Source organism: Pyxicephalus adspersus, chromosome 7 (genome assembly GCF_032062135.1).
Source record: "Pyxicephalus adspersus chromosome 7, UCB_Pads_2.0, whole genome shotgun sequence".
NCBI classification, from domain to species: domain Eukaryota; kingdom Metazoa; phylum Chordata; class Amphibia; order Anura; family Pyxicephalidae; genus Pyxicephalus; species Pyxicephalus adspersus.
The window spans coordinates 19560281-19573396 of NC_092864.1; the positions used below are offsets into that span (position 1 = coordinate 19560281).

Below are 13116 nucleotides of genomic sequence, written 5' to 3' on the forward strand. Positions count from 1 at the left end.
AATTATTGTAGGATAAAAGAATGGAAAGAAAAAAGAGAGGGAAAAAAAGAGATAGAGGAAAAAATGAAGGAAGGAAGGCAGGCAGGAAGGTATTTATTGTAGGAAGAAAAAATGGAAAGAAAAAACAGAGGAAAAAAGGAGATGGAGGAAGGATGGAAGGAAGGAAGGGAAGATAGGAGAAAAGAGAGGGAGAAAAGAGAGGAAGAAAGGAAGTAAGGGTAGGAATACATGAAGTGAAGGAAGAAAAGGGAAAACAATTGAAGGGAGAGTGAAGAGAGAGGGAGGTAGGAATAGAAAGAAAGGAAAAAAGTAGAAAGAGAGAAAAAAAGGGGACAGTACAATGTGGAAAAAGTGTACATATGTGAACAGGAGAGTATTCGAGTGTATGTGTTATATATATATATATATATATATATATATATATATATATATATGTATCAGTGCAAAAAGAGAATGGATAGGAGTGAAGTAGATGAAGAGTGGAGAAGACAAGAAGAAAACAGGGGTAACAAGTGGGAAGAGGAAAGAGAACATAATGCAGAAGAAATAATAGGAAAGTGGTAAGGAATAAGGGAGGGAGAGCTAGACATGGAGAGGCTAGAGAGCAGTATTGTAATATAAATCCAGTATAAGCAAGAATATAATGAGTTTTAATATAAATAGAAGTAAATGGAATAAAGAGTGAATTGGGCAGAATGTTGCCCACAGGCTGGTATGACAGCCAGAAAAAAAAAAACCTAAAAGCTAAAAAGGAAAGAGGAGAAGGGCACAGGACAGACCAATGGAAGAGAAATAGAAGAGAAATAAAGTGCAGGAAGAAATGTAAGATAAAAAAGGATACGGTATAAAAACATCATGCTTTAAAAGGTTTGAAGGAGTAAGAAAAATAAAGGCTGCTCCCAGTAGACTGTTACAAGTCCCATATAAAACAGTTCCAATACAAAGTATTACACATACAGACAGATGTAAATTGTATAGAAGGGATGGTGTGGATAAATCAGTGTGGGTCTGTAGTGATGGTAAAGGGGCAGTGGGTGGAGGGATGTTCACACTGCAGATCTATTTGCTCATCATCCCTCAGTCTTTGGCAAACAATTTGTCTGGGAGCTTTATGCATGAACTTCACATTGCGCACCGTTGAATCAACATGCTGTTTAAGTTGCAGCTCCTTTCCCCCTTTTCAGCAGGACTCCCCACAATAAACCATGATAGCGCTCCATCCTGTGTGACACATGCTGCTACCTAAGAGCTGCCACTGACATCGCTCTCCTCCCCAGCTGCTTGCAATCCATGAGAGGTGCCGGCAGCTCTCCAGCAGCTCGCCTTGGATGAAGCGTTCAGCTCCTTGACGCAGTGAGGATCTGCGGCTCTCAGGCCGGGCCCTTGGATCTGTGTAATAGAAGCTGTGCAGGAATTCTCCAATGTCCCGAGGATCCAGCCAGGCACAGGGACCCAAATGTGTAAGACAGGTAAGTGTCAGTCCCCTGCTGCAGTATAGAATGTTTGCTCCATCCAGCAATAGATCCAGCCCATGCATTACCCTCCTGCCTGTCTCTGTATTATAGCAATGCCTGTGATGCTATTTCACTATTCATGCAGCAGATAGAGTTCACATCTCTGCTGCCTTAGCTTTGATTCCACACATTGCTCAGGCAGCCAGGGGGTTAATTTCCACCCACATCTGTGCCTCCAGATGTGATAGGAGATGGGGAAGCTGGGGGGGACATGACAGATAGTGTCTGAGAAGGGGATCTGTAGACATCCCAACTCTTGGATCGCTAGCCTAGGGCTTGGTGAGTTCTATAATTTCCTTGATGAGAAAAGGAACATAGGGTGGTTAATTGGGCATCTTGGTTAAGGAGACTAGTAAGGGGATGACTATCTAAGGGGTTAACTCTTCCATATTCTGCTTTGGCAATGGTCAACATGTAAGACTATGGATACTCAAAGCATCTTGACTTGCCTTTAATAAATGGCTTGGGAAACTTTAACACATAGCCATAATTTACTCATTCTCTAGATTAAGGAGGTACTTTGATTGGGGTTGTCCATTATGGTGGTGGTGGGGGATAGTTGAGTGCTTAGTGTGTACCCTTGTGTCTTTTTTCTTTCCTCCTCAAGAGGGATCCATTGACTGTTGTGTGAATCCGGTTGTCCCGGGTGAATTTGTTGAGCTGGAGATGTCCTGAAGGTGGCAGAGGAGGTTTCAGCACCAGCGGATGGCGGACAGCTCCTGGCTCCACTAGGATTCGCCTGAAGTCCTGGATCCAGCTAAACCCTGGAGCTGTCCAGCACATCTCCCCCCATGCAATGCACTGCAAGGAGCCTTCCCTTCATCTATCCTCAGCTGGACTTTAATCAGGTATGCCATTTAGATTTATCTCTACATAGCTGTACATTCTTACAGTCCTAATGCAATGCTAGCAATTCTTTGTACTATAACATTTGACCAAACAAAATGCATTGACTTTCAGGCTTCTCTCTGCTCCATTTCTCATGTTCCTAGTTCCCATTTTACAAATTGTATTTTTTTCTAGCCCTTATGAGAGTCAGCAACTGTTCTATATATAGCTCTTGCCTTAAAACCAGCTCTGTGATATCTTGCCACTAGGAGGGTTAATACAACTGTTGCAATTTAGAATCTACGCATTTTCATTGTCTGATCCAAAGCTGTTAGGAGTATGTGAGATAGAGAGATCTGAGATGCCTGTAGGCTGAAGCTCATTTTATATTTTTTTTTCTTCTTCAAAGCAATGGGAAAGTCAGTCTATAGTGTGCCAGTCTAGCCAGTCTTTAGGTTTTTTTTTTAATACAGAGTAAGCTGTTTGCTGATCAGTTTAGAACTTGTCGAAAATGAGTAATGGCCTTGATTGCATGCGGTCCTCTGGAGAATGGAATCCGCCGCCTGCTGATCTTGAATACTAAGTTTTGCCTAGTTTTTTTCACCCTTTATTGGAAATAAAGAGATTCAGCTTAGTTTAATTTGCTCTGTTAATTTCCACTGTCAGATTTTCTGGTTATCTTCCATGAAGGGGAGATAAAAGAATTGCAGGTTGTGGAGAACTTACAGGAAGGCTGAATATAGTAGGTGACATATTGTGTTGTTACAGTTCTTGGTAAATTAAAGCATAGTTGAGAAAGTGAAGTATTCAGCTTCATTGTGGTGTAGTGTTTTATTATACCGGAGCCTTAAAGGGTATGGTGGGCTGAACCATGCACTAATGTCCTATACCTCCTGGGACGCCTATGGTGAGATCTCTGCACATGAGCTGCCTACCTACCGGTTACAAGAAGTCTTCATTTGTCTGCTTGTTGTTTAATTACTAAGTGCTATGGAGACAGCAAAAGGAGCACATAGATTCCTCTGTCTACAGCAGAAAGAGTAAGACTTCATACCAGCGTAAAAAGTTTGGAATTCCAGGATGGAATCTGCTTATTGAAGTAGCCTACGCGTGATCCAAATCATCAATACGCACCTATAGCTGAAATCGAAGTTCTTGGTGGGCTGGAACTTTCAGACCAGTCTTGCATATATATTTACACAATGCATTAAAATGTATTGTTTGGTATTTAAATTATCAGTATATGCTAGGAAATGATTTATTTAATTTTGTCTAGTAACTGTGATTTACATAATTTACAACATTTTGACAATGTGTAGAGGGCAGCCGTGCTGAATAATTGATGCCATGGCCAGGAATTTAATATTATATGGTAAGCCTGTTGGCTTTAGTTTACTCATTTTGTGTCATACTATAAGGTCATTACATGCCATTTGCCATTACATGAGTCATACATTCCTATTTAAACACTATCTTTTTCACATAATTGACCCATAGCTCGTATGAGTGCTGGACATACCCTACATGTATGTCTGGTGTATGAACACAATCAGACTGAACAGGCTGTTCTGCCACTTTAATAAGTATACCCTGTGGAGCCTAGCATTTCACTTTAATAAATGAAATGGAGCGTGGCATTGTTGCTTTAACAAATATGTCCAATGAAGCATATCAACACGGGCTGCACTGTAGCAAATTGAACGCAATGTCACTTTAACAGATTTTATGGACAAGGTGTGTTGTATCTTCTTAGTAATGGTTAGATGCATCGCAGGGTCAGGCTAGAGTCACAGCCTTAACAGTCCAATGCACCAATATACAATTAATAAATCCCACAGACAAAAACTGTATGTTGATATATCATCGGTGACCGTGGCATCTCAAATTCTCCATTTATTTGCTGCCATCCAAAATAAGGTCATGAGTCAACAGAGGTTACTTTGATCGCTTGGTGATTAAATTTGGTCTGGGTTGATGATCAAGAATTGATGGTGATGTCACACATGAGGTCATTATGGAATTCCCCTCTAGGCACGGGTCTCCCTTGAATACCCATCCTCTGATTAATTCCAATTCCTTAATGAATCTAAAAATCCTGGTTGCATCCACTTTGAGTAGCCTTTAATACCATTCATAGTTTTTGAATTTTTTCTGTCTGATGAAAGCCATTCAGTTTTACTATGGCAATCTAATTTTAGCAATAAGCCTTAATTCCTTTTTCGATTATAACTCTTATTAAGCATTGGTATTAATTAAAATCCTCATTCTCTTAAAATTCCATTCAGTCATTTTTTAATCGCCTTGCCATTACCACGCAGTGTAAGCACATAAAATGATTTGCTTGCCAATGTGTCGATTGCAAGAATAAATCTCACAACAGAGGAGAGAAGCAGATATACAGAGACGAGGCTCATGGACATCTGCGATGTCTGGGGTGCAATTTTTTTTTTTACGTGTTTCATTTACTTTTTGTGATCTAGGTTGCAAAGGAGATTTCAGTAGCATCCACTTGATGCATTGCAGCCACAATTAGAATGACAGATGCTGTTGTAGTTTTCATTCGAGTAAGAGAATTAATGATAGGCACGGGAACAAAAAAGCTTGCCAATCAGAAAGACTATTGTTTAGCGGCAAATTCAGTTGCCAAAGCATCCTGATTGCATTTTAATGAAGCGAAAATAATATCCCACATGCCCTGGGCAGCCAGAACCCATTGCAACATGGAGGACAGGTTAATGTAAGGGGAAAGGGGGAATACAACATATGATTATGTTGACTCTACAGGAGGGAATTAAACATGTGGCCAAAGATTAATGACCTATTCTCCACTGACCACTTGTCCTTGCTATCCCCCATCCATTGCAATATTAGTTTGAATTCTCTAATTAATCTAGATATGTCTCTATTGTCCTGGGTAATTTCAGCAATTTGTAGAAATTTGGGCAGCAGTGACATCCCAGGTAATCTACACTGCTTGTAGGGTTGGAGATGAACACAGCAGGTAGGCTCCCTTCTTTAATGGTGCTTTTAATTTGTGAAACATAACGCAGGTACAGCTTCGTGCTCCTGTTTGCTTTTCTTCTGAAAATGTCACATCTAACAGCTTGCCACCTGCTCCATCAGAAATAGGGATGTGATAATTATGCGAGGATTCAAAGGAACTGTCTTCCGACCGCTCTGCGCTTGGAATGTTGAACATCACCTCTTATCGGTTAGAATTTAATTTAGTTTTAGTGCATTTCTGCATACTATAGAGGCAACTCTCAGTGAATATATTTTTAGTAAATGAAGTTTAGTCTTTTTTATGTGATACAGAAAGAAAAGGTGGTGTATAGCTTAAACTTACCTACATTCAGAACACACAACACTTGTGCATAATGCCTTCTGCCTTTACAAGCCTTTAGAGAGCTTATAAATCAGCTCCACCATTGAACTATGTAAATTGGGATCATCTGAAATGGAAATAGACCCAGGACTGTGTGACCACCCATCTACTCCTTTTACCATCCATGAGCAGTAAGAAGTGTCATCTATCAATTAGCAATCATGTGGATTTGAAAAGACTAGGGTAGAGTCTCGATCATCCAACTCAATTGCCTCCTGTGTAAATCTTATACAAAAGAACACTAATATGAATGATAAGTTCTACACATTAGGTCGATTAGTCGGTATCTTGCATTCACATGTTCTGTATAGAACTAATATGTTATTGGATAGTTAAAGGTCATGGCAAGACTAAATGATGTCTCCTTGAATGCTGTTACTGCATAGGAAAAATGTATCTTTTCAACCTGTAAACCCAAAGAGTAATATAGACAATACAAAGCAAGTACCACCAGTTGAATCTCTTGATCGGTGTTCTAAACGAGCATACTAGGGGTCATCAAACCTAGAGATATGCAAATCCCAATCTGTTCCTGTGGTCAATAATCATGCTCCACCTTCTCCCATTTTCTGTTCTTCACCATTGGCTCCTTCACCTACATGGGCAGCCTCATTTTCTAAAAATGGGGGATAACAGGTGAAAAGAAATGGAACCAGGCTGTTGATCACAGGAGGGGCTAATATTTGCATGCTATAGTACCATGGTATTTAATGACTGCTGACCAGGTGTGAAGACAAGTGAGGTACCTGCTATGTCTCATCAAGTTTTACCAATATCTTGTTTGCGTTATTGCCAAATAATGTTAATTTTTGAACATTTTATAGAACTTTTTGTTCATTTGTGTCCTTTTTTTCTTCTAGTTACACCTATATATAGTTGAAAAGTCTTTCACTAGGCTTATGCATTATGATCATGTATGTTTAAATTTTCTATTATGTGCTTAGGTATCAAGGCCTAATTTGGTATATAATAATCATTATTAGGATAAAAAAAGCTAAAATCAGAATAGCATTGATAAATAACATTGTGAAATGTTAGAAATATAACACTGGCTACATTTTAAAATCAGAAGCTAAAGAAATAAAAAATAGAGGGCAAGCTCTCTTGATCTCTATTTTGTTGTTGTTAGTGCTTTTAAATCAAAAATATTAATAATTATTATAATAATCCCATAGAAGAATTTCAGGTGAATCCTTCATTAGCCTAAAATTGCAGCTAACATAATATGCATCCCCAGTACTCCAATAGTAATGTCCAATTGTTATTTTTTCCTCCAGGTTTAGGAAATGTATAAATTCATTTGTTATTATTACATTTGTCTGACACAAAATGAGACGGTATACATTTTTTGTCCATCCTAATACTCATGTAATATCATATAGCTGCACGACGACTGAAGTAAGCAACAACCCAACCAAAGTGACAAAATATGCAGTGTGGATCATTTGATTTATCTTTTTATAGTTCCCAGCTTACTGTAAAGCATATTGTGTTGGTGTTTTCAATTGCTCCCAGTTTGCTAGTGCCTGTTATTGTTATAACAACCCCTCAATAATTATTGTCTTTCATATTCATTATTTATGAACGCTGATCAATATAATGACATTGCTCGCTCCTGCCTTCCAGATTTTCATGTTAACAGGTTGGAAAGTTCTTTACAGCAGTATTGGTATCTGTACAATAAGGAGGGATTGGGACTGCAATCCATCAGTAGAACTGCACTAGAGGGGCTTGGCTGGTCAATGTTTTTTATTCCTCAGTGGTGGCATTTCCTATTGCTTCCTTGTTGGTTTACTGGAATATTTTCTTGTATGGGTTCTGGGATATAACTATTTATTACTTGTGAAGGCTGTATTAGTGCAATGCATGTAGCAGTGTTGAAGACTTGTTGTCCTAGATGGCATTCATACCTATTGACTTTGTGACAAACTGAGTTCAGCACCTTGTTAAAGCTCAGGGTTGTAGCAAGCAATATCATGTGCACAGGAACCATATGAATATATACCGTATATATCATTTGTTGTAGCTGTCAGAATGCTAGCATTAAAAAATTTCTGGATAAGACTTCGGACACCAAGAGTGTGCAGCCCAGCATTTTCTTCCCCCTAAATATCCAACCAACATTGGATCCCAAGCCACCTAAAAACTTGACACTGGCCATTAAAACCAGACAGTTAAGCTTAACACCCCCAGCATCCAATCTGCTAAACTATGTGTTTAATTAACTCCTATTCTTCCATAGACTTAATTTATCCTGTCTTGGAAGCTTCTGCAGTGATATTAAATTGATCTGGAGCTAAAAGTCTCCAGGGCTATGGTACTAAAAAAAACAATAAGATTCACAGATGATGCATGTGAACCTTTATGCCAAAAGTTTTATTATTTTGTTGAACTGAACTGTGATCCAGAAATTCACATGAGACACCAAAGCATAGCCAATTGCAAAGTCACAGTATACATCAGGCATTCGGTTCAGCTCTATTAGAACCAAACAACTGCAATATTTTTTTCAATTTGCTTTTGTTAAGGTAAACAGTAGCTAGCAGCACCAATGGTAGTACAACCTGCAGTTTATCTTGACTGCCCACTCCAATCTAATCAAAATTCAGTTGTGCAATCAATACCAGGGGACTAAAATAAAGACGAAATTATGTAATATTAATTAAAAATAATAAAGTATTTTGGCTGTATACCTGGATGAAATGAATATGTTACTATTCTATAATATATTACCTACTCATAGTTATCCTAATGTTTCTGCCGCTTTAATATCACATGTACGGTAGATGCAAACATATAAAAGTTACATTTAGTATGTAAAGAAAGCCCAAGGAATCACAGTTCACAACAAGCTATAAAAGTAATATTTAATATATTAAAAGTAATAGAAAGTACTATAATATGTAAACCAATATATTTTATGCATATGTGCATTCATTGAAAGACAGTCTGTATGTCTGCTTCTTTCTTGGAACAAGCACCTGGTTCTTAAAATTGTACAATTTAACAAATGTTCTATCTAGTTTAGAACAGAAGTATAAAAAAGAGGTTTGTGGCATTTGTCAGGTTTTTTTTTGGTGCCTATGTCCCCACTGGGTTTTCGTATCCTAAAGACACAACACAGAATGAAAGGGAATTTCTCATTTGTAAGGAAGAAATCCCATATGTGAAACATTTAACCGGAAAGATATACACTGAGGATTAATCTCTTCTACTTCGGTTTTGGTGACAACTTTAACATTTTAAACTTGCCCTGACTTTTTGAGCATTTGAGGACAAATCTTTAATTTTTAGAAAGAAATAGTTTGCTTGTAGTAAGATCAAAGAGCAAAATCTGCACTTTATAGAAGCTCAATGCAGCATTATTTATAAGGTCTTTCCAGGCAAAACATTGACATATGCCTCAGCTCTGTGTAACCGTCTTTTCCTGCTTCAAAGTATGTGGGTGAAGGCTAAAGCTTAGAGAAAGAATCTAAGTAGCAGAATGAATGTACATTCTGGTCAGCACTTTTACAAATTCACATTGCTATCCATTCAGAAGATTGGACATTTAGCTACTAGAATAGCAATGTCAGATGACGAATGTCAGAACGACCCTTAGAACTTATGAACACTCAGGATCTACTGTAAGACTGAATACAAAATGTATCTGTGTGACTGCAGTGTACCTTTAAGTCAAATCAATGGATCAGACAGCGTTCTGGTTACTCTATCTCATTCAGCAAAGCAGAAGTGGCTTAGGCACAGCTCAGTTATGCGAAGTCACGTTTTTCCAATAGAACATGCGTTAGCTAGCAGCATGAAGTGCTCGTAAGGGGGCTCTACCTCTCCAGCTCCGAGCCCAGTGCACTGCCACTTCTCCATTCCCCAAGACATAACAAAGGTGGTTTATCAGGTTTTCAATTTCTAATATCAACAGGATTTCCCAGCTGGAGAGGCACAAAAAAGAAAGACGGCTTCAAATGACCTTTGTGCTAAGTCTGAAGTTTACTTGCCCTTTCTGTAATTATGCTCCTTAAGATCCACTTGTGGATATATTATGCACACCACAAAGACTTGCCTCCCGCTGTTAGTTTGGTGCTCCCTGTTGCCTGTTTGCACTGTATTAAATATTTAGGCCTTTGCAGTGGTGAATAAAGAGATCATTAATATAAATTGATTCCAGTGTTCCAGACAAGGTTTCTGCTGCCTCTATATAAATGGTATCTATTAGGCAAAGATGTAGAGTGAGCAGTTTGCAGATGTGAATGGTAAGTTATTGCAGACACTTACGATCCTCGAATAGATGGCTCATTGTGAGTTTATTGTCTCTAGCCGGATGGGAGCAATGAACGTTGAGCTGGAAGAAGTGAATTGCGTTGTATTGTATGGACGTGTTTGTTTATTAGGTAGCGGGATGTATGTGCTCAGGGTAAAAAATGGCCTAAGAACCAACTGCATGGTTAGCTTACTAACGGCGATCTCTTCAGTATTTTTCAGCAAATATTTCTCGGTAATTTTTTTAGATTTTTTTTTTGTATTGTTGTTATATATGTTTTTTATATATTTTACTTATCGACTCGTAAGTTCATTTTAGACATTGAAATTGGCATTAGCAAATCTCTAGGAAGGTTCACAGTGAACTGCTCTGATACACAATGAGCCAATAACCAAATCACCAACTTCCCCAATGGAAAAAGCCTATCCACTCTCTAAAACTCTAAATGATTAAAGAGATCCTCAATCTTGGTTTATCTTCTCTTACTCTGAATTGGATTCAGTATGGATTTTGTTTTATTTTAGTTACTTTGGGGTCGGGTTGCTTATACATTAAATGTGAAAACCTTGAAGGAAATTTTCTTATTACCATACCTGAATGACTATTACCATTTGCTGAATGACTACTGTGAAAAAATCAATGACAAAATAAAGCATCTTGCTGGGATTCCTTGTTCCTGTAATATGGAAGCCTAATGAGGAAGATCCCTATTAGCAGATATTGAAATGTACTCATTTGCTTAATACTGTAGGAAAATCAATTACAGAATAAACCGTCTAAAGATTATTTTCTCTTCATTAAAAACTGTTGACAAATGTATGTTCATGCCTTTTCTTTGCTAGATAAGTGCAGGAGTTAATCTTTTCGACTATTCTGTATCATTAATTAGTAAGATGTTATGGAGAATATGGAGGTGTTATGGCCAAACATGGCGGCACCTAATGATATTATTAATTAAGGTTGAACCTATTGAGTTGAATTATATATACTATAACCAAAATATTTGTATTGGTTTTCTTTTATTCCTACATTTTACACAGGTGTGCCCCATATCTTAGGCAGAAGAAGGGACCTTATTTAGTAATGATTATAGATCTTTGTTAATTTGGCCACACCTACTAGATTATAAGCTCTTCTGTGCAGGGTACTCTCCTCCTTTGCATGGTCTGTCATTTGAAACCCCTATTTAATGTACAGCACTGCGTAATATGTTGGTGCTATATAAATCCTCTTTAAAATAAAATAATAATATAGCTACCTGAATTTCAGCTTTTAAACCCAAAGCGAAATAAACATATTTAACGCACACAAACCACCTTTAGCATTCTGATTACAACCACACCCTTCACACCGTGGGTTTTTTTTCTGTGGCTAATCAAGTGCAGAAACTGCACAACAAGGTATTGAATATGCCATAATCTACTACACCATTGGTCTAAATATTGAGTTGCTGGAGAGTCGGTGGCAGCATAAATATCAACAGTAAACTTGGATAATATCAGGTTATTTGTCCTTTTTTTTTTGGACCGTGAGCTGCAACAGCATACACAGCGAAGATTACAAATCAGTTCTCAGTGGCTGAGAGCAAAGTTCTAATCAAGGCTTTGTGTGGATGGGAGGAGAGTTCACAGTTGGATAGAACTGCACTAAGTTCGATGGCTCCTTGAATGCTGGAACCCACAGAGGCACAAACATGGTTAGAGGCAGGATTTGTTCTCTGCAATAGACTCAGAGAAATGGAAATTAGTTTTGGTTCCAAATGGTGCATCCAAAAAATCCAGACAAATAGGTTTTTGTAATTTTTATTCCAGCATATTTATATTACAATAAATAAGTCCTTTCACATTGATGTTTTTATGTGTTTATAATTATGTTTAGTGGAAATGTATTATTGGTCAAACTTAGGTTTCTTTAACCTCCCTGGCAGTCTGATTATGACGGCATTTTTGAATGTCAAAGGGCTACATGCTGTATAACTTTCTCGCCAGGTCACACCCCCCATCGCACCACCCTGGCATCCTCACATGTCCCATTGGTCAGGGCAACAGATGCCTGGCGGGCATGGCCGGAGAACACTGCAGGCTTGTGTGGTTCGGGGTTACAGCTTTTGGTACTGAAAATTAACACCGAGCCACACTCGGGAATACCACCAGGGAGGTTAAAACACTGACCAGGCCTTTAAAAAAAACAGCTATGGATGCAGTACATATCGCCTCTATTTCAATGTCCCTGCAGATGAACCATTCAAAATGTACTGCTGGTTCTCTTCTGGGTTAAATTATGCATAACCCCATTAATCAACCCACTGGCCTGGGGCGTCAAGAACCCACATCCAGAAAGTATTACATCAAGACAATTTGGGCTCACACAGAATAGGACAATGGTATTTCTTAGTTGTGTTCTGTGTAGCATTCACCAAGGACAAAAGAAGAGAACTCCATTGCTCATGTGACTAGCAAAAACATGTATTCAGGAATAGTACGAAAAAAAAACTGGGGGCTTAAAGACAGTGGACATAAATAGGAGTTAAGTAAGTTATATGTAATTCCTGACAAATCACATCTCATATTGGCTCCCTTTTGGTCTGCTAAATATACCAAATTGCATAGGTGTGAGATTGTGCCTACACGCTAACTGTATGCCCTTTGAAGTTCAATTCTAGCCCCAGACCTACAAGAAAGATAACTGCAAAAAGGAGTGATATAGCAAGTCAATCAACCCGAAAGTTGTATTTTCTATGACCATTTGGGCTCCTGACTTCTTATATACTTTGGGTGTTTCAGCACTTAGATCTCACTGCCATAACTCTTTTCCAACTGGTAGTGTTTGGTGTTGCAACTTCTCTTATATTCTCTATACAATAAAATAGATCTATCCTCAAAATGGCCACAGCCAACGTGCAGATCCAAGAGAGCCAGGTACTCACCAATAGTGTCTCTCAGAAATGCATGTAATAGTTGGGTAGTATATTTCTCCAGCATTGTCTGGGAAAAGTAGGCAATTGCCAAGGGTCTCCCTCTTCATCAGAGCCCCAACTAAAATAGACAAAGACAAAATAGAAGGGTGTGCAGGTGTGCATTTGGACCCCCACTTAAAATTTGCCCACATTTTGTATGAAAATATTCATCCAA

The 13116-nt window shown here is 38.4% G+C and overlaps 1 protein-coding gene across 4 annotated transcripts in view; it reads left to right on the forward strand.

The window, feature by feature from the left end:
* The first annotated feature begins 1046 nt into the window (after positions 1 to 1046).
* The window catches only part of ELFN1 (extracellular leucine rich repeat and fibronectin type III domain containing 1), a 344736-nt gene continuing 332666 nt past the window's right edge, over positions 1047 to 13116 (forward strand). For all 4 annotated transcript variants that reach the window (XM_072417760.1, XM_072417762.1, XM_072417763.1 and 1 more), the window contains exons 1-2: positions 1047 to 1469; positions 2122 to 2362. The gene's annotated coding sequence lies outside the window, so the exon portion shown is untranslated. The remainder of the gene's footprint in view (positions 1470 to 2121; positions 2363 to 13116) is intronic.